Source organism: Lygodium microphyllum, chromosome 8 (assembly GCF_053477565.2).
Source record: "Lygodium microphyllum isolate KBCC chromosome 8, Lygodium_microphyllum_v1.1.10, whole genome shotgun sequence".
NCBI lineage: Eukaryota > Viridiplantae > Streptophyta > Polypodiopsida > Schizaeales > Lygodiaceae > Lygodium > Lygodium microphyllum.
This window is the reverse complement of record NC_141142.1, coordinates 292,157-313,782: the sequence shown is the minus strand read 5'-3', so window position 1 is coordinate 313,782 and position 21,626 is coordinate 292,157.

Below are 21,626 nucleotides of genomic sequence, written 5' to 3'. Positions count from 1 at the left end.
TCTTTCCTTTTGCCTAAGCCATGAATGCAATAAACATTCGTACGCAGTGTATGTTAATCAAAGGCCTATGATTCATTTAACTCTCAATGAAATATAAATTATGATTGCCTTATATCTTCCTAATGCAATTGTGATACCTTCATTTTCTGTCATTGCAACCCCTATGCACCCTTATCTTTCCATTCCCAATGTATGCAATGTAACTTGAATATCCTCCTTGCTAAAATAGACAAACAAAAGACCTAGTTTGATACCTACCTATTAAGCAATGATCCTTCAAGAAAGGTGACCTCCTATTGCTATATTTGATCAAAGGCCATAAATAAAACTTAAACTCCAAGGCCTTGGATCCTATCACATTCTATCATTTGTAGATATGCAAAGCTTTTATAGAGCGAGTCTTCGAGTCCATTACACACTTTAGTAAACACGACCCTTCATCTTTGGCTTGTCTCTCTCTTCCTCCGTTGCGTACAAGGTGCTACAGTGGAAGAGGGACACCCCTTTCCTTCTCTCTTCCCCTCTTCTTAACGCACCACACCCTACTCTAATCCAGATTGCTAGTCACATACTTACTTTAATGATTGGAAGCACTTATCCAAAAATTCATACCTTGCTGATTGAGGTGACAATTGCTGCTTCTCTCTCTCTCTCTCTTCCTCTTCTTCTTCTCTTCTCCTTCTTTCTCTCCCTTCCTCTTCTTCTCTTCTCCCTCCTCTTCTCCCTCTTCTCCTTCTCTTCTCCCTCTTCCTCTCCCTCTTCTTCTTCTCTTCTCCTCCTTCTTCCTCTCCCTTCCTCTTCTTCTCTTCTCCCTCCTCTTCTCCCTCTTCTTCTTCTCTTCTTCTCCTTCCCTTCTCCCTCTTCTCTTCTTTTCTTCTCCTTCTTTTCTTCTCCTTCTCTTCTTCTCCTTCTCTTCTCCCTCTTCTTCCTCCTCCCCTTCCCCTTCTCTCCTTCCCCTTCTAATAATTGTAATTGGCAGCCCGGCGGCATCTAATCATTCCCCACATGGAGAATATGTGTTAATCTAGGGGGGAACCCATTGCGCACCATGTCCTCTTCTCCACCCATCGTGCAGACGTCCGCCATGCGCATCCATGGTTGCCACGACAGCCTGTAGTTGATGGTGATGATTATGATTATGATTATCATCATTGTGATGATAAATGGTGTCAAGGTGGTGATTCTCTAAAGTGGCAACGGCCGACGTGTATGCTATGGTGGCATCCTCAAGATGGTAGTGACGATGATGGCATGTGGCGGTTGCACAACAAGTAAGTTTTTTTTCTAACTTTATAACTAGCAATTTAACCTTCTAAAGTATTACTAACCTATTAACTTACTTCTCACTAAACCTTATCTAACTAGCTTTTGTTACTAACTTCCTTAGCTTACTAACTTGATGAATATGTCCTCAGCTCATTGCATGCAAACAAAACTTGATGGGCCTCGATGTTTCCTTGAAATGTGAGAGTGTGGGTGGGGATGAGAGTGAAACGTTACATCCTCTCCCCCTTAGAGGACTCGAGATATCCTCATCTTGAAAGAAGTTGGGGAAGACAAATATTACTGGACCTTAGAACCTATGGGTTAAGGCCCATCATGCTTCCGCTATGCTACTTTGATTACTCAAATTCTCAACTTAAAATAACAACTTGTCACAACTCATAGGATTCAATAGGATTTATTCCAAGTACAAGACTTATTACCTCAAGAGGATCTTCCTAGGATATCTAGTCATCCTCAAAGGTTACAACAGGCTCCAAGCCTTCATCATCATGTGGTTCATAATATGAGCCAAAAGTGGAGTTTAGACAGCTTCATTTGACCGCACGTTCCTCATTCTCAGGGTCCAACTCAAGACAATCTGTTTGGATGTGTCCTAGTTCATTGTAGTGGAAACATCGGCGGTTGGGATATCTTTTACGGATGTGTCCTACCTCTCCGCACCTGTGGCACCTCTTATCTTGATCTCGTGAGTCATATTCATCATAGTTGCCTAATTTAAGTTCTTGGACGATTGGATTTGCTCAGAGTAATGCGTCTTGCAAGTCCTTTTCTGCATTGATTCCGATCAAGTGTTTATGGGTGGATTTAAGCCATCACAGAACTTTGACACCTGTTGTGTCATATCCATTGGGGGTGCATACTTTAGGAGTGAAACGAACTTTGAATAGTATGCTTCAAGGGATAATCCTAGTTGTTTCAAGTCGTAGAATTCATTCATCTTTTTTGTGAGGTAGGCGGGTGGCAGATACCTCCCTCGCACAGCTTCCTTAAGCTTATCCCAAGTGACTATCCCCTCCGGGATTGCTTGGTCTCTGCACCACTGTTTCCACCAAAGTCTCACTTCGCCTGTAAGCTTAAGTTTGGTGAGTATGGCTTGGTTAGTAGGTGCAATTCCTACTGCCTCAAAATAGTCTTTCATGGACTCAATCCAGATCTCGATGTCAACTTGAACAGTCCATCCCTTGCCATCAAACTCGGGTTGCTTAATTTGCTTGAGAAGGAACTTCTTCTCTTGCATGTTAGCATTTGTGGGTGCAGAAGGTGTATGTCAATCAAGCCATACCACTTATGTTATTTCTATTTAGGATATGTCTATGAACCAAACATTAATCAATCATGTATTATTATGAAGTTTTGCTCTGATACCAACTGTAACGTGCCCGCTCCTCAAATCGCGGGACGTGTCTTAGTAGACATTGAGAGATATTTCTAGAAGACGCCGCCCGGCACTCCCAAGGAATGACACGGGGTTTGCCAATTAGAGTCTCCCGAGCCTGTCTCGCAATGGAACTTATCTGGCCATTCCCACTAAGATCGACTTGAAGTCCTGGTTTCCAGCCACTATTGTCTAAGGTCATAGACCGACTTTTTCCTAACACTTTTCGTTAACATTTCCTTTGAGGAAAGCTCTCGGCTAACCAAGACCACTCTTCCGTAGGATAGACCCATTGGTCACATCCACCACGCTTCCCTCGAGGGTTGTTTTAGTTATCTAATTACCTGCCACGTTATGTTTGACACATAAAAGTAGCTTCCTTAATTAACACATTAGTCACAGGTTCCTTTACATAATTTAGGGTATAGACACGCAGACAAGATCAAACAAGATCAAACACTTCCTTAATTTATCTTCGGATTAATGTGTGTCTCCTGCCCATACAGGAGAATTAAGTGTTCCTTTTTGCCTCCGCAAAAAAATCCTTCGGCCTTCGGGCAATAAAACCCGAAGGTTTATCCTTTCAAGATTCCCCCTTGTAACTAGTATCAAGGCCTCAAGATCCCATCTCGAGTCATGTAGAACACTTGTGTAGGGCTCGGAGGCATTGGGATTTATGGCTAGAGCCCCCCTGGCACCCAAGCATCCTCCTATGCCAAGTAATTTCCATGGAGAGACCTCTCGCGGCAGGTTCAGTCCACATTTCCGGCACGGATTCACAACCCCCTTGGTTAGGGTTTGGCGGTTCGCGGGGGGCATTGAGAGTGGAAAAAGACTAAATTTTTGACTGATTTTTGTTGATTTTGAGGTCTAAATGATTGATTTTTGATGGATTTAGAGTGATGTATGGTTGTTAATGGAAGTGTTTAAGAGTGTTTTGTATGATATTGATTATGTTTTGGAAGTTCATGATGATTCTTAGTGGAGATATGAAGCTCTATGATGTTCTGATGAGCTTCTGATTGGTTCTGTATAGCTTCTGTTTTGTTCTGATTATCTTCTGTATGAAGTATGGATTGATTATTGATGAAGATTGAGATCTTTTGGAAGCTTATTGAATAGTTTTTGATAGTTTGGAATGGTTTGAGTATGAGTTATGAGGTTTTGATGACCTTCTGGAGACCCTCTGTAGAGCCTGTCTCTGTACTGTAACTGTACTGTAGCTGCTCTGGTACTGTATTATAACTATTCTGTAGACCTTCTGTAAGAGTTCTGTATAATGTATGTGTGACTTTGGAAAAGTTTTCTAACTTTTGTAAATGATGAATCTAAGTTCAAAAGAGCTAAAATAAGTGGAAGAAGCAGCTGCTAAAGACTGAAGAGAAGACTAAGTGACAGTGACAGTAGTGAGCTATGAAAAGACACTGTAGTGGCTCTGATGACTCTTCATATTAGACATACCTCTTGGGAGGTGTATCGATGACCTAAGAAGGATTATTAAGGGTTATTATGAGAGAATTGTAGTGAGGAGATGATGTATTATTGATGGAGAGAGAGAGAGAGAGAGCCAGAGATAGCCAATTCTATCAAAACAGTGTAACTGCATATCAGAGATTGAGAGAGAGTACTCTGAAGACATTGAAGGTGAATACTATGTGATTTATTTCCATTCAAAAATGGTGTATTCTTCTATATTCCTTGTTCTATTGAAGAATTTTATGAAGATGTTGAAGATTATGGTTGATTCTATCAAATCCGTGGGAGAAATCTACTATGATGCTGCGTGAAGATTTGTTGTTTTCTTTGTTTTGATGATCAAAAGAATGAAATAAAAGCTTATTGATGTTACAAGATAAACATGGAGCCCCAAGAGGAACACCAAGGGAAAAGGAATTCTCTTGCAAGAAAATCTATATTGTAACATCAACAAGCTTTTATTTCATTCTTTTGATCATCAAAACAAAGAAAACAGCAAATCTTTACGCATCATCATAGTAGATTTCTCCCATGAATTTGATAGAATCAACCATAATCTTCAACATCTTCATAAAATTCTTCAATAAAATAAGGAACATAGAAGAATACACCATCTTTGAATGGAAATCAATCACATAGTATTCATCTTCAATGTCTTCAGAGTTCTCTCTCTCAATCTCTCATATACAGTTACACTGTTTTGATAGAATTGGCTATCTCTGGCTCTCTCTCTCTCTCTCTCTCTCTCCATCAATAGTACATCATCTCCTCACTACAATGCTCTCATAATAACCCTCAATAATCCTTCTTAGGTCGTGGATACACCTCCCAAGAGATATATCTGATATGAAGAGTCACCAGAGCCACTACAATGTCTTTTCACAGCTCACTACTATCACTGTCACTTAGTCTTCTCTTCAGTCTTCAACAGCTACTTCTTCCACTTGTTTTAGCTCCTTTGAACTTAGATTCATCCTTTCCAAAAGTTAGAAAACTTTCCCAAAGTCACACATACATTCTACAGAACTCTTACAGAAGGTCTACAAAAAAGTTATAGTACAGTACCAGAGCAGCTACAGTACAGTTACAGTACAGAGACAAAGCAGAGATAGAGCAGAGACAGAGGCTAGACAGTGGGTCTACAGAAGGTCATCAGAACCTCATGACTCATACTCAAACCATTCCAAACTATCAAAAACTATTCAATAAGCTTCCAAAAGATCTCAATCTTCATCAATCATCAATCCATGCTTCATACAGAAGACAATCAGAGCAAAATAGAAGCTATACAGAAGGTATACAAAACCAATCAGAAGCTCATCAGAACATCATAGAGCTTCATATCTCCACTGAGAATCATCATGAACTTCCAAAACATAATCAATATCATCCAAAACACTCTTAAAAACTTCCATTAACAACCATACATCACTCTAAATCCATCAAAAATCAATCAATCAGACCTCAAAATCAACAAAAAAATGTCAAAAATTCAGTCTTTTTCCACTCTCAACACGGGGGGTAGCTAGTGCCATCCTTTCTTAATTATCCCTTTAGGAAATCAACCACAACTAAAGCAAGCAGCTTAAAAACAATTACTAGGAAAAACATCCCTTTTGTTTCCATGGCAATCAGTCATCTCATACCCGGCCATGCAATCATCAATCACACCCCACTTGGGTTAACATTCAAAACCACATTAACAAATAGCTGAATGCACAACCTCTTGCTTCAAGGCATCGTAATCCCATTGCATGCACAACCAGAATTTAACTTGGATGTATCAACACATTTTTACAAGCTTTTCAACAAACAAGCATAGCTTGGGTCAACAATCCATCTTTAACAAGATCAACCTTCGTTAAAACCATTTCAACAGTTCCAAACAACATGCTTAGCATGAATCAACTACCCTAAAGTTCTCTCTCCCCCTTGGGTTAGGGCTTATACCCCGTTGACACCAAATTATCACTACCTTAGCTTTTTGTTGGGGTAAAGGCGCCTTCGCCGTGGCGCCCCGTGTGTTACTACACTGACAGTACCCGCCACTGCACACTGCAGGTGGCGGGTGCCCATCACATCACTTTATTCTTTACATTCATTTTTTAGTGACTAGTAAATAAATGAAGGCCCGGTCACACATTGTGACTGTTGGAGTTCCCATTTCTTGTCTCTCTCTTTCTTGCTCTTGCTCTCCCGCCATAGCTCGTGTGCAAGCTTCGATCCTTCTCACCTTTCAACTGGTATCAGAGCTTGGCTTCCTCTTGCTCGAGCTCGACTCGGTGCTTCTCTACCTTCTCATTGACTCCCTTCACGCATTGGATCTCCATCTCGACAGCCATATCCGATCTCCCCGAGCTCCCGTCACTCCCCGGCTTCCCGAGCACCTTCCCGGCCTATTGAGGCACCTTCAAGGCATTGATACTGAGGTATTTGATCATTCTTTCAGGGTTTTATTTCAATCTATAGGTTGCAAATAGCAAGGGCAGCTATGGCTTCAAACCCTTGAAGCTTATTCTCCTCATATTGTGCCTTACACCTATCAAGGCTCAAAGAGGCTTGTCATAGGCCTTTGATAGGCCCTTCTTGAGCCCCCCATTACCCCCTTTTCAGCCCATGTGGAGCAGCAGCAAGTTCAGCACCAATAGGGCAGATTGCACCATTTTTTTCTAGGCTGTTAGCACTCGTTTACTTCAGCTCCACACTTGGCCATTGCTTCTTGCTCTCTACCTTGATCAAGAGGGCTATAGACTTCATGTTTGATGTCATTCAAGCTTTGGGCATTGGTCTTGATCATTCGGGGCTGATTTCTTCAGATTTGGGACTGTCATAAACTTTCATAACATGCTAAAAATAGGGCAGCACCATTGGCATTAGCATTTGTTGCTTATACTCCATTCCGGTTGTGCTATTTGATGCCCGTATGCGGTCTACATGATGCCTAGTGCCTTGGGAATGTATGCACATGATTATGCCATGATTTTGGCCTAAAATATTGGCCGATTTGGGACTGTTATTTACTATTATACAGTGCTGGAAACAGGGCAGCCACACTTGGCATTGGCATTTGATGCTTATACTCTACTCCGGTTACCTTGTTTGATGCCCGTATGCGGTCTACATGATGCCTAATGTCTTGGGAATGTATGCATTTGATTTGCCCATGATTCGGCATTGTTTTTGGACTAAAAATTGACAGTTTTGGACTGTTTAGAGCTGCTGTACATGAGCGGCCTGAAGCTCATTTGTCACATGTATTGCTTCTCTATCGATACCGGATGTATGCTATGGGTTATGTCATGATGTATTACACTTTGGGGATCGACTTTGAACTCATGATCGTGATTCCGGAATTCTTTTGAGCATCGCATTTGCTCCGTTGTTATTGGTTTGTCATTGGCAGTTTGGTCGACTTGACTGGCATTTGGGCCGCTTATGCCTATTGTCTGTACTTGACGGATAAGCTCTATGCATTACATGCTTTGGTCCGTGGTTGATGCCTCTTAGTTCGTCCATGCTTGACAGATATTTTGGAGCTCCGATTTGGATGTTTTGAGCACTTCCGACTCACAGGGATATTGACTTTGGCTTGCTACTGGATGTATTGACTTGACAGAGATCTTGTCATTGGGATTATGTCTTGCTTAGTGGTTGCTACATTAGTTGCTTCTTGTATGTCATGCTCTTGGGAAGCGTATGATGCATTGACTTGGTCACTTGTCACTGGTACTTTGTCTTAGGTTGCTTGAGCCCTTAACTCGATTGTACGCCTTTTGTACTAGTGGGAGCATCTTGCATGCTTACTTGACCTTGAGCAGGGATTACATGCTATTGGAGCAGTCTATGTCATTGAGTAGTTATGGATGTATTGAGACTTTGGGATTATACTCCGACAATTGGATGTTGCATTGAGTATATGTCTTGGTTCACAAGATGCTTATGAGCTGAGTCTCAATTTTGGATCCGCTTTCTTTTGAGCAGACACCTATTTGTGTCAGGTTTTGGCAGTTGGTTCTATATTTTGCCTAGATTGTCTGGGGTGTGCCTCTTACTGGCAGATGCTATTTGACATCTCTCAGTGTTATGCTCATGTATTTTCACTGTCATTTGGCTTTGCTTTGTCCTCTTTATGCCGGCTTTGGACCTAGCATTGTTTAGTTGACATTAGATCCAGTTTTGGGACAGTTTGCTCTCATTATTGCAATTCTGAAATTTATTACAATAAGCATTTATTGGTGGACTGAGCAGTATTTTTTATGCTGAAATTGGATTCAGCATGTATGCACAATGAGATGCCTAGTATGTATGCACAATGCTGGTTATTGGATTCAGGTGCATCCTTCCATGTAACGCCTTACCGTGAGTGATTTCACTCTTATCGTACTATATCTGGATCAGTCAGACTTGGAGATGACAGGTCTCTTGATATTGTGGGCTGTGGAGATATTCAGTTGCAGTTTTCCACTGGCAGTTCCTTTTGCTCAGGGATGTACGTCATGTACCTGCGCTTACGTGCAGTCTTATGTCTGCAGGACAGTTGGATGATGCAGGGTTTCATGTCTGTTTTGGAGATTCTGCCTGGAAGATTACCAAAGGCAGACTTGTGCTTGCTAGAGGCGCCAAGACTGGCAGCCTCTATCCTCTTGTTGTATCTGGGTCTTCTGTAGACCATGTTTTGGCAGTGGGCTCTATCCCACATGTATCACTTTGGCATGCCCGTTTGGGACATATGTCTTTGAAGGGAATGAAAATGTTATCTGGTTTGCAGTATCTTCCGCCTTTGGACTATGCACGTTTTGACTCGTGTGATCATTGTCTTTATGGTAAGCAGAATAGATCTACGCATAAGAAATTGGGTAGACCATGCATGAGTGAGCCCTTGGCTTTGGTGCATTCAGATGTTTGTGGGCCCATGCCGTGTATGTCTATGGGTGGCGCAAAGTACTTTGTTACCTTCATTGATGATTTTTCTAGGAAAGTGTGGGCTTATCCCATAAAGCAAAAGTCCGATGTCTTGGCAGTCTTTCAGCGTTGGCTTGCTCTTGTTGAGAACCAGACTGGGTATAGGCTGAAATGCCTTAGGACTGACAATGGGGGAGAATATGTCTCATGTGCTTTTGAGCAGTTTTGTGATGACAGGGGTATTAAGCGTCAGTTGACCGCCCCTTACACCCTCGCCCAAAATGGTTTGGCTGAGCGCATGAACAGGACTATTCAGGAGCGTGTCTGTTCTATGCTTAGCCATGCAGGCCTACCACAAAGCTTTTGGGCTGAGGCAATTAGTACGGCAATGCATGTCATAAACCGATCGCCTTCTAGTGGATTGGATTTCCAGGTTGCAGAGGAAGTTTGGGCTTGTAAGCCACCCTTTTATGCGCATCTCCGTGTCTTTGGATGTGAGGCATTCTACCATGTGCCCAAGGACAAGAGGAGTAAGTTGGATCCAAAGAGCATTAAATGCATCTTTCTTGGTTATGGTGATTCAGGAGAGATGGGCTATCGCCTATGGGATCCGCAGGCGTGGAAAATAGTACGCAGCCATGATGTAGTTTTCCATGAAGACAAGATGCACAGGCGGCCTGAGAAAGTGGTTGAGATCCGCAGAGTGATCTTTCATGAGGAGCCTAGAGCTCCTGCATAGCCAGTTGGACAGCCTACAGCTGCAGCAGATGCTCATGGTCAGGGTGTTGGACAAGTAGCTGGGTAGGCAGCAGAGCCTGTAGTGAGATGGTCTGCTAGAGACAGACATCCACCTGATAGATTTCAGCCCTCTATGCATTATATTTTGGTTACATATGCAGGAGAGCCTTTCACTTATGATGAGGCTATGCGCAGGCATGACAGTCACTCCTGGGAGAGGGCTATGCAGTCTAAGATCGAATCCTTGCATAAGAATGAGACTTGGGATTTGGTTGCCTTGCCTAAGGGCAAGAAGGCTTTCCCATGCAAGTGGGTGTACAAGCTGAAAAGTACCCCTGGACACCCCAAGCCAGCATACAAGGCTAGATGGGTAGCAAAGGGTTTTAAGCAGGAGCATGGTGTAGACTTTGATGAGGTCTTTTCTCCTATGGTTAAGATGACCACCTTGCACTTGGTCTTGGCTTTGGTTGCTCAGCTTGACTTAGATCTATATCAGATGGATGTCAAGACGGCTTTCTTACACGGAGACTTTCATGATGAGATCTATATGGAGCAGCCTAAGGGCTTTGCAGAACCTGGCAGGGAGCACCTAGTGTGCAAGTTGAAGAAAAGTCTTTATGGCTTGAAGCAGGCACCTAGGGAATGGTATCATAAGTTCGATGTCTTTATGCAGTCACAGAGCTACAGCAGGAGTGCTATGGATCCGTGTCTTTACACGAAGAAAGCCCGTGATGGTTCATTGCTTATTTTGGTACTCTATGTGGATGATATGTTGATAGCAGGGAAAGCTCATGATGAGCTAGATGCTCTTAAATCTCAGCTGAAGAAGAGCTTTGAGATGAAGGATTTGGGACAGGCCTCTCACATACTTGGTATGTGCATTAGACGCGACAGGCATCAGGGACTCCTCTATTTGTCACAGAGGGAGTATATTCATAAAGTCCTTGAGCGCTTCCGCATGCAGGACGTAAAGCCTATTGGCTGTCCATTGCCTTCTTATGTGAAGGTATCACAAGCCGATTGTTCGCAGACAGATGAGCAGAGGGCCGAGATGGCCCAGATCCCTTATGCTTCAGCCGTGGGCAGTTTGATGTATGCCATGATAGCCACTCGTCTAGATATTTCCTTTGCAGTTGGTGTCGTGGCACGTTATATGGCTACACCTGGTAGGAAACATTGGGATGCCGTGAAGGGTATCATGAGGTACCTGAAGGGCACAACAGATATGTGTATTTGCTATGGCAGCCAGGATACAGGGGTCGTGGGGTACACTGACTTCGATTATGCAGGACATGCAGATAGTAGGAAGTCCACTTCTAGCTATGTATTCACCTATGCTGGAGGTGCTGCCTTTTGGATGTCCAGGGTTCAGAAGTGTACGGCTTTGTCTACCACTGAGGCCGAGTATGTTGCAGCCACTGAGGCTTGCAATGAGGCCATATGGCTAGGCCGTCTAGTTGCTGACCTTGGGATTGATGCTATACCTACACTGCATTCGGATTCTATGAGTGCCATTCAGTTGGCTAAGAATCCGGTCTTCCATGCAAAGGCAAAACACATTGAGGTGAGGTATCACTTCATACGTGGTGTCGTGGAGGACAAGTCTGTTGACCTTGTCAAGATCTCCACTAACGAGAATCCTGCAGATCTGCTCACGAAAAGCCTCACTACTGAGCACTTTGCCTTCCTCAGGAGATTAATGGGTGTTGGATGAGATGTTGCCTTTCCTCATCCCTTGTACCTATGTACAGTTGTGCTGTCTTTTTCTTTTCTTTCTCTCTCACTAGGGTAGATTCGCCTTTAAGTGGGAGGTTGTTGGGGTAAAGGCGCCTTCGCCGTGCCGCCCCGTGTATTACTACACTAACAGTACCCGCCACTACACACTGCAGGTGGCGGGTGCCCGTCACGTCACTTTATTCTTTACATTCATTTTTTAGTGACTAGTAAATAAAGGAAGGCCTGGTCACACATTGTGACTATTGGAGTTCCCATTTCTTGTCTCTCTCTTTCTTGCTCTTGCTCTCCCGCCATAGCTCGTGTGCAAGCTTCGATCCTTCTCACCTTTCACTTTCCCTATACTATAGTCAAATAGTTCCTGGACAATCCCGTCGTCCTAAACTTGGTAGGTCAATTTGCTTTCTTGGCAATTCACAACTGCCCTAAATCCATAGATCTAATGGATTGTATCTTGGACTCAACCTAAGGTCCCTTTGTCTTGCACGGCCCTCGACGGTTGCGACTTACTTGACAATATGTCTAGTTTATTGAGTTTCACAACCATAGAGCCTCTGATGGACAACCCTTTGTTGGACAAGAAATGACTAAGTCCTTGGAGTTGGGATCTTAGGTTTTCAAGGTATGGCAATAAACCCTCCTTGTTGGTCATCAGTTGGACATCAACTTTAAGTAAATGCAACATCTTCTAACCTTCTATCTTTGAGTATGATACTTTGCAGGATTTTTACTATTTTTCTTTTTCTTTCCTTCCGCCTAAGCCATGAATGCAATAAACATTCGTACGCAGTGTATGTTAATCAAAGGCCTATGATTCATTTAACTCTCAATGAAATATAAATTATGATTGCCTTATATCTTCCTAGTGTAATTGTGATACCTTCCTTTTCTGTCATTGCAACCCATAGTGCACCCTTATCTTTCCATTCCCAATATATGAAATGTAACTTAAATATCCTCCTTGCTAAAATAGACGAACAAAAGACCTAGTTTGATACCTACCTATTAAGCAATGATCCTTCAAGAAAGGTGACCTCCTATTGCTATATTTGATCAAAGGCCATAAATAAAAACTTAAACTCCAAGGCCTTGGATCCTATCACATTCTATCATTTGTAGATATGCAGAGCTTTTACAAAGTGAGCCTTCAAGTCCATTACACAATTTAGTAAACACGACCCTTCATCTTTGGCTTGTCTCTCTCTTCCTCCGTTGCGTACAAGGTGCTAGAGTGGAAGAGGAACACCCCTTTCCTTCTCTCTTCCCCTCTTCTTAACACACCACACCCTACTCTAATCCAGATTGCCAGTCACATACTTACTTTAATGATTGGAAGCACATAGCCAAAAATTCATACCTTGCTGATTGAGGTGACAATTGCTGCTTCTCTCTCTCTCTCTCTTCCTCTTCTTCTTCTCTTCTCCTCCTTCTTTCTCTCCCTTCCTCTTCTTCTCTTCTCCCTCCTCTTCTCCCTCGTCTCCTTCTCTTCTCCCTCTTCCTCTCCCTCTTCTTCTTCTCTTCTCCTCCTTCTTCCTCTCCCTTCCTCTTCTTATCTTCTCCCTCCTGTTCTCCCTCTTCTCCTTCTTTTCTTCTCCTTCTGTTCTTCTCCTTCCCTTCTCCCTCTTCTCTTCTTCTCTTCTCCTTCTTTTCTTCTCCTTCTCTTCTCCCTCTTCTTCCTCCTCCCCTTCCCCTTCTCTCCTTCCCCTTCTAATAATCGTAGTTGGCAGCCCGACAACATCTGATCGTTCCCCACATGGAGAATATGTGTTAATCTAGGGGGAAAACCCGTTGCGCACCATGTCCTCTTCTCCACCCATCGTGCAGACGTCTGCCATGCGCATCCATGATTGCCACGACAGCTTGTAGTTGATGGTGATGATTATGATGATGATTATCATCATTGTGATGATAAATGGTGTCAAGGCGGTGATTCTCTAAAGTGGCAGTGACGTGTATGCTATGGTGGCGTCCTCAAGATGGCGGCGACGATGATGGCGTGTGGCGGCTACACGACATGTAACTTTTTTTTTCTAACTTTACAACTAGCATTTTAACCTTCTAAAGTATTAATAGCCTATTAACTTACTTCTCACTAAACCTTATCTAACTAGCTTTTGTTACTAACTTCCTTAGCTTACTAACTTGATGAATATATCCTCAGCTCATTGCACACAAACAATACTTGATGGGCATCGATGTTTCCTTGAAATGTGAGAGTGTGGGTGGGGATGAGAGTGAAACATTACATGCTTAAATTTGATAATTCTGAAGTTGATTTGCTGCTGGTCTCTCAAGTCAAACATGGGCAAAGATTCTCCAACTGCCAGTTTCAAAGGAGTTGTGTTTCATACCTGGCAGACCTGCATCAAACTAATCCTGATGAAGAAGGGCCTTTGCACCATTACCAGTGGAAAAGAAAAGAAGCCTCGTGATGCAGATCTTGCTATCACTTGGCAAAAGAACGATGATAAAGCTTAGGCCATTATCAAACTAGAGCTAGACGACAGATATATCCACCATGTGGATAACTGTGAGACTTCACAAGATACATGGAAGAGACTTGACACTTTGTTCAGTGCAGAGTCTAAATCATCAAAGTATGGTCTCCTGATTGAGTTTTTCAGGCTTGAAATGAAGTCGAGCACATCACTTGCCACACATCTAAATTACATGGAAGGACTTCTAACCCAACTTACAGGAATCAACATTAAAATGGAAGAAGATGTTTGCATCGGTGTTCTACTTAAGATTTTGCCTCCTGAATATAATAATATATCAACAACTCTAATTAATATGCCAAACCATGAACTTGTTGATATCCAGGCATCACTGTTAGAGGAGGAAAATAAGCTAAAAACTAAGGAAGTACCAAGTACCTCTAGAGATGAGCATGCATTATATGTTGGCAACAGGTACAAAGGCATAAAGGATCAGCTCTTATGTGATTTTTGCAGAAAGACTGGACACACCGAGAAGTTTTTCCATGCTAGAAAGAGGTCCCAAAAGGCCTATCTAGTTGCAGTCAAAGAATAAGAAGAAAACGAAGAAGAAGAAGAAGAAGAAGAAGAAGAAGACCACCAAGAGAAGGACAAACCTCATCAGTCCTTCTATTCAGATAGACTTTTTTTGCTGTGTATTTCCTAGCCCTAATGCCTCAGACATAAACTTGTAAACTCCTCAGTTATCCTTGTACTGCAGCCTCCTCTGTACGCTTTGTGAGACCCCTGCTACAGTCTCTGGATGTCCATCATGTTTGTGGTACCCACACTTAGCCTTTTCTGGGACAGCCTCTGGTGTTTTGCCATGTTTATGGTGCGCCCACACTTTGCAGGTATTGCTTTCACTAAAGCCTCTGCACACTTTGTACTTTTGGTTGTGATTGAGGAGGGGTGTTGAGATATTTTCAATCACACCTACTTCAGTTCCCTTGTGAGGAGCAGTAGGGCTCAAGATCAGAATCCCATATACACATTAGGAGAAAGTACCACCACTCAAATCCTATAAAGCATTGTATTTGCACTCTTTTTCTAATGCAATGATAGTACTCTTTTCTTTCCAGTAAAGTGTCATGTCACTGTCAATACACAAGATTGTGTTTATGAATCCCAGTCTCAATCTTGGAACCTAATTCACTTGTGTAACAATTTGTTCTAGTCAGGGTTAATGTCTTCATGAGTTTCTTTTTCCTCTTTCAATCTCTATAGCTTCCGCATCTGCCACTTTCCACAAGAAGTTCATCCCACAATGGCGGAAACACATCACCATCATGATGCATGCTCTATGTAGTGGACAATTTCCTCTTCTTGTTGAAGCAGTAGAAACTTGCATCTTGGTGGCAAACTGTTTGGGGACAAACTGAAGAGAAGAAACAGAGAGAATGACCATACATGGAAGATTTGGCATTCATTGAGAAGTTTCCAAACATCATCAAGTGGGAGATTGTGAAGAAGCTTCAGGAGTCTTGGTCTGTAGAGGTTCACAAAGACAAGAAGGAAAAGAGTTGGAATTTGTTCGTGGATGCTCAACAGCAAGATACATGGGATGCTTGGTGCACTGATAATCTTCTGTTCATTCAATTAGCAACCCACTAGAAGTTGGTAGACAAAGTGTTCTTTACAACATACACTGTTGAAACCATCAGAAGCTGGCATTACTATGATGATGGCACCACCACAATGCTTAGATGTATGCATTTTGACACCTTCAGAACCGAATACCTTCCTCTGTGCAGTGGCATAAAAGCAGAATTCAGAGACGTTGAAAAGGAAGAAGTAGAAGAAATGTTGGCAAGACAGTCCTCCAGAGACTGAAGCCTTCTGTTAACCCTCTGTGGAGCACTAACAACACAGTGGAGCCAACCCCCTGATGAATGACGCAATAAAGAGGCAAGCATTAGAATGAGTCTAGAGGTACGTGAGAAGAGAGAAAGCAAAAATCAAGGCTGAGAATGAGCTCGCAGCAGAAGCCGTCTTTGACGCCCTTGCGGAACTATTTACAAAAGTCCCAATGGCACATCAAGGTCTTCCGGCCCACTTCCAAGCCAAATCCGTCCTGGAAATATTGATGACAGGCCAACGAATGTAGTTCCATTGCCAGTTTTTAAGGGAGAGTACAATGAAGACCCTGATCTTCATGTAGCAAAGTTTATGGTAGCATATGTGGCTAACAATGCCAGAACCCCTGAGCATTGGTTGGCAATATTCTCCGCCACTTTTAAGGGCGCGGCGTTTCAGTGGTATGAGAGACAAGCAGCAGGAACTTTTGGCACATGGGATGACCTGAAGTTGGTCTTCCTCACTAAATTCAGGCGTGAAGGTTTTGAAGAACGAATGCGAGAGGAATTTATGAACCTAAGTCAGTCCTCTAGAGAAAGAGTAGAAGCTTATGTCTCACGAATGGAATCCATCCTGAAGAGATGGACTAACCATAATCTAGATGATGGCATTTAGAAGGGGGTGTTTCTCAGAGGATTACAACCAGAAGTCCGTAAGTTTATGGAGCTGCAAAGACCAGCCACACTGCAAGCTGCAACAGAAGGTGCAAGACTGTACGATGAAGTGGAAGCTAGATTGGCGATGAATCCAGGAAGAGGAGTCCTACCTCCTCTGATGCCAGGAATGATGTACCTACCAAATGCAGTCCTAGGGACTGTCCCCTACCCCTACCAACAGATGCCCTCAGTATCACAGTACAGTGCACCAAATCCACAGTGGCCATAATCAATGCCTCAAATGATGGTTCAACCACAACAACACTGGTCCCAATCAATTTCCTCAATGCCAAATCAGCAGCAATAGTGGAACCCTACCAACTAGAGCCAATAGCCCCAACAGTTCAAATAGGAGCTCTGAATCAGAATTAGAACAGAGACCCTTCTGCACCAGCCCAACCTATTTATGCAGTGATTATAGAGACTCCTCAAAACCCTACTGCCACTATCTCATGAGGAGAAAGCTTGAAGGATTACTTATCCAACTCAGTTGCCAACATCAAAAAGGAGTTGATGGATGTGATTACAGAGCAGCTACAGACGCTGAAAGTGAATACCGCTAGCATATCCAACGTTGCAAGAGCAGGGACAGATGTGATGCGGTCAAATACTTGGTGTGGTAAGTGTCATCAAGCATGCCATTTAGCCACTGAATGTATACGAAAACCAACCATTCCTGGAGCTTTCTGTTCCTATTGTTTGCGGAAGAACCATACAGAGGACATTTGCTCTCTCAAGGAGATGCATGATAGGAGAAGAAAGGAAGAGGACGCAAGATTCAACTTGCTGGAATCCAAAATGACAACACAGGATATTGGACCCAAGCCTAGAGAGCTTGGTCCTAATTTCGGACCCAAAAGATTTCCTTCTCAAAGTTATAGAGGAAGACAGTCTGGCGGTGGTCAGAGATCAGAAGTGGAGTGTTACAGATGTGGAGAAAAAGGACACATCTCACCAAATTGTCCAAATCCCAGAAGGTCAGTGGATTATAAGCCCTTATGCAGTCGATGCAAAGGAGAAGGCCACACTGCAAAAGACTGTCCAAGCCCAGCCCCAATGAAAAACAGTGCTACTAATAGTCCGGCTAAGGCCCAAGATCCTACCTCCAATTTAGTGGAATTGGAAGTTGCTGCCAAGAAGAAGGAACCACCTATCCAGAAAGAAAATAATCCTCCTGCCAGAACAGTGAAGTTCAATCTTCCACCAGAAGAACAGAAAAGAACAGAACCTGACAGTGCCGTACAGAGCACTACAGTGCCACAGAGAGTTCCAGAGACAGGACCAGAGGTCCAGGAGATAGAAGAGGAGGAAGTGCCACAAGTGGCAGAAGAAGTTCCCATGATTCCTCTGTTGGAAGAAAGAGGGAAAATGAAAATGGGTGTTGCCCCATTCCCTAACCGGTTAGAGAAGCCAGTGGATCCTATTAAGGAATACGATCTGGTCAGAGATCTAGATACCTTTAAACCAAACCTCACATTCCGACAATTATTGATGTTTTCTCCCAATTGCCGAAAAAGGTTCAAAAGTATACTGACAAGAAGACGTGGATTAAGGATTGCTCCCTCAACAGCGACAAAGTCCAACAAAGCTCCCGAGCCTGTCAAAGAAGTGGATGTGGCTAACGCCTTCTTAGATCCGGGTACCCCAGAGACTGGCGTGTGGATTGAAGGCTACTTCATTGCAAATGCACTGATTGATGGAGGTTCATCAGTGAACATTATGACGGATGTGACAATGAAGGATCTAGGCCTGCAAGGTGTGCAACCCACCCAATGGCTCATCAGACTGGCGGATCAGAGCAGAATCAAGCCTTTGGGCATTCTCCCATATGTGAAGACTACAGTGGCTGGAAAAGATTATTGGCTAACCTATCTGGTTGTGAAGCCAAACTCTTATGGTACATCCTACCCTCTGTTACTGGGCAGACCATGGCTTTTTGAAGCCAGAGCAAGGACGGATTGGTTCAAAGGAACCTTGACCTTGGGTAGAGGACCCAATAAAGTGGTGCTGAAGCTATATGGTTCTCAAAAAGGACATGGATCCACCTCCTTGGAATTATCTTCTGACTCCCCTAATGAGGCTACAGATGGAACATCAGTAGACAAAGATGCTGTCAAACAGATCCTTCCCAAGAAAACAGTGGCACGTTCCTTAACAGTGGATACTGTAAGCCGACTTCCAAAAGATGCAAAGCCATTATCAATGGGTGAATACTTCCTGCCTGAACCAGGAACGATTTCCGAAATCACTTCTGATAGTGAGATAGAAGCATGGATGTACTGCTCTCCCTGTTACATGGCCATAGCAGAGCCAGAGACAGAGGCAGAAGAGGAAACAGAGAACCTGTTCTTCTCCTACAGAGCTCCTACAAAGACAGAAGCAGAGACAGAAGCAGAAGCAGAAGCAAAAACAAATTCAGAAGCAGAGACAGAGACAGAAGAGGATGAATATGATATGGATGAAGAAGGTTATGAAAGTGAGTCAGAAGAGTCTATTCCATCCGAAGAGGATACATTTGGAGAAGAAGTTTCAAAAGCATCAGAAGCATATGAGCTCATGCTGTGGGACAGAATGGTGATGGTACCATTTGGTCTAGTAAATGGATCTTCTCATATGCAAAAACTTTCTACGAAATGGATTAAGAAGAATAAGCCTCTTTCAGCAGTGGCTTATGCCGTCCTAACCCATCTTTGCCAAGAAAAGATGATGATGATGCATCGTGCCAACAAGCACCAGTCCCACCAACCCAACAGGCATCAGAAGGTCCCTGTTATGTGATGTTTGTGGATGTGTCATCAGAAGATGAGTCTTCCAGCCAAGAGGTAACTAATCGTGAAACCAAACCCGATACGGCTCTAATCCCATTCCAACATCTCAAGGAGCACCTTAAGTCTCCATCAAAAGAAGAAGTTGGGTCTAGTGGGATATCAAAAGAGGACATCACTCCCTTGAAGAAGTCGGATCTGTATCCAGAAGCAGTCCGTGGGACCCTCATCCGTGAAGTAGAAGGTGAAAGGCAGTTAACTTTTGTGGATGCAGATGGCACTGAACGCCACTTGAAGGTGGGTAGCAGCCTCCCAGAAGAGGAGCTGTCAACCTTGTACAACTTGTTGAAAGAGAATTTGGACATGTTTGCATGGTCCTACAAAGACCAAAAGGGGATTGATCCCACAATATGTCAGCATCATATTGACTTGGAACCTAAAGCCAAGCCCGTACGGCAACGACAGAGGCGAATGAACCCGAATTATTCCACATTGGTGAAAGCAGAGCTGCTGAAGCTTCTGGAAGCTGAGTTCATCTATCCAGTGGCAAATAGTGAATGGGTTTCACCTATCGTGGTTGTACCCAAGAAGAATGGCAAACTGCGAATCTGTGTGGATTTCCACAAGTTGAATTCTAAGACGAAGAATGATCACTTTCCTATCCCTTTCACAGACCAACTATTGGACACAGTGGCAGGACATGAGCTTTATTCCCTTTTGGATGGATTCAGTGGATATAACCAAGTCCAAATTGCAGAAGAAGACCAATCCAAAACAACCTTCACCACAGAATGGGGGACCTACGCTTACCGAGTGATGCCGTTTGGACTCTGTGATGCCCCTGCTACTTTCCAGCGAGTCATGATGGCCGCATTTCAAAATCATCTGCATGATTTTATTGAGGTATATTTGGATGACTTCTGTGTCTATAGTTTGATCTGTGAACACTGGAGACATCTAGAACAATGCTTTGACCGATGCGGGAGTATGGGATTTCCCTCAACCCCGACAAATGCATCTTTGGGGTCTCTTCTGGAGTTCTGTTGGGCCACATTGTCTCTGCACAAGGGATATCAACAGACCCTGCAAAGATTGAAAAGATCGCAGCTCTAACAGCACCCACCAACCTCAAACAGTTGAGGGGATTCCTAGGCCATGTGGGTTACTACAAAAGGTTCATAGCCCATTTCGCAACAAAGGCAACCTCCTTGCACAAGCTTCTGAGGAAAGATGCAGAGTTTACTTGAACGGAAGAATGTGACAAAGCCTTCAACACTCTGAAGCGGTGTCTAATTGAGGCACCCATTCTGCAACCTCCTGATTGGACGAAAGAGTTCCATGTACATAGTGATGCATCAATTGAAGGCTTAGGCGCAGTTCTCTGCCAAAAGGGCTCCTCGAAGCTGGATCAACCAATCTATTATGCAAGCCGGAAAGTCACTGATCGGGAACAGAACTATACAGTGACAGAGCTTGAGTGCTTGACAATGGTGTTTGCCTTAGAGAAGTTCCGCGATGTCCACCCACTTTAAATTTTATGTGGATCATGAGGCCCTGTCCCTCCTGATGAACAAAGCGGATGTGAAAGGACGAATGATGAGATGGCTCCTTCTATTTCAGGAGTTCGACTTTGAGGTGATTACTAAGCCTGGTCGTTCCCATGTTCTGGTTGATCATCTGTCGCGTATCCCACAAACTGCAGACGAGGAGCAGGATGATCCAGACCTCCCTGATGCTTCCCTCTTCCTGGTAGAAACTGTAACTCCCTGGTATGCAGACATTGCCAATCTACTGGCAACCCAACAGTATCCTCCTGGCATTTCTAGTCGCGAAAGGAAGAAGCTTATGCTAGAATTAGCCCCCTACACCCTGTTAGGCGGTGCACTGTATAAGAAAGGCAAAGATGAAGTGCTCCGAAGATGTGTTGCAGGAGATGAGATTGGGATTGTTCTGAAGGCTTGCCATGACGAGCCATGTGGAGGTCACTTTGCAGGAGAAGCTACAACCAGGAAGGCTCTGCTAGCAGGATATTGGTGGCCTACCATCCACAAGGATGCCTATGATTACTGTAAAAGATGTGATGCTTGTCAGAGAATGGGGAAACCTACCAAGACAAGTGCCATGCCACTGCAACCTATCCTTCCCCTGAAGCTGTTTGAGAAGTGGGGCATCGACTTCGTAGGTCCAATCGATCCTCCCACCAGAAGGAAGCAGAACTGATACATCCTCGTATTTACGGATTATGTTACAAAGTGGTGTGAAGCTAAAGCCCTAAAGCAGGACGATGGTAACAGCATGGCCCTATTCATGTAGGAGAATATCATCACCCGTTTTGGCAGTCCCTTAGAGCTGGTAAGTG